This window comes from Bufo gargarizans, chromosome 3, assembly GCF_014858855.1.
Source record: "Bufo gargarizans isolate SCDJY-AF-19 chromosome 3, ASM1485885v1, whole genome shotgun sequence".
In the NCBI taxonomy this organism is placed as follows: Eukaryota; Metazoa; Chordata; class Amphibia; order Anura; family Bufonidae; genus Bufo; species Bufo gargarizans.
Genome location: NC_058082.1, coordinates 350999282 through 351000695, shown reverse-complemented (window position 1 = coordinate 351000695; position 1414 = coordinate 350999282).

Genomic DNA, 1414 nt, shown 5'->3' with positions numbered 1-1414 from the left:
ATGAATTTTTTTTTTTCCTTACAAAGTCTCTCATGTTCCACTAACTTGTGACAAAAAATAAAAACTTCCATGAACTCACTATGCCCATCATGAAATAACTTGGGGTGTCTTCTTTCCAAAATGGGGTCACTTGTGGGGTAGTTATACTGCCCTGGCATTTTAGGGGCCCAAATGCGTGCAAAGTAGTTTGAAATCAAAATCTGTAAAAAATGGCCAGTGAAATCTGAAAGGTGCTCTTTGGAATGTGGGCCCCTTTGCCCACCTAGGCTGCAAAAAAGTGTCACACATGTGGTATCCCCGTACTCAGAAGAAGTTGGGCAATGTGTTTTTGGGTGTCATTTTACATATACCCATGCTGGGTGAGAGAAATATCTCGGCAAAAGACAACTTTTCCCTTTTTTTTTTTATACAAAGTTGGCATTTGACCAAGATATTTATCTCACCCAGCATGGGTATATGTAAAATGACACCCCAATACACATTGCCCAACTTCTCCTAAGTATGGCGATACCACATGTGTGACACTTATTTGCAGCCTAGAAGCGCAAAGGTGCCCAAATTCCTTTTAGGAGGGCATTTTTAGACATTTGGATCCCAGACTTCTTCTCACGATTTAGGGCCCCTAAAATGCCAGGGCAGTATAAATACCCCACATGTGACGCCATTTTGGAAAGAAGACACCCCAAGGTATTGCCGATACCTTGACGATCGCCGCTGGCAGGCTGCAGATCCATTTGCTTACCTTCCGATCCTGTGAACGCGCGCCTGTGTGCGCGCGTTCACAGGAATTCTCGCGTCTCGCGAGATGACGCACGGATGCGTCCAGGAGGAATGAATCGACCGCCGGCAGGACGCATCCGTGCGTTAGGCGGTCGTGAGGCAGATAAAATGCATGGAGGCAATAAAATATATGTTGTCGTGTGTAAGATTAATGTCTAAAAATGGAATGCTTAAGATGTTATCTAGTGACAGTGACACTCAGTCATTACGATTAAGTCATTACAATGAAGTGTTTACATAAAACAATATGACTAACCGAAGCCAAGCTGTCCTCGATTTAAAAACCTTTTCAAAAACCCCCATTAAAAAATGAGCATTTTGGGGCACCATCTTACTGTCCCACACTGTTGGTGGAAGGTTTCGCTCACATACGTAAAATAGTTATTGTTCAATATGAATGCTAAACTTTTCAAAGTCATTTGGTCTGGGGAGATGTTGGGATCATTTGTGAGACAATTTCCCATACATCGCAGTCCTATGTGGTGTTGAATCTTTGACTATAAGTCTCTGGTTACTAGGATATAGTCTTGATTCCACTTGAAACTCTTTAGAATCCTCATTAATTCTGTGGAGTCCTTGAGAAAACTTGGTAGGGTGGTCCAGAAAGTGTGACAGGTTGCTATTGGTTGAATGG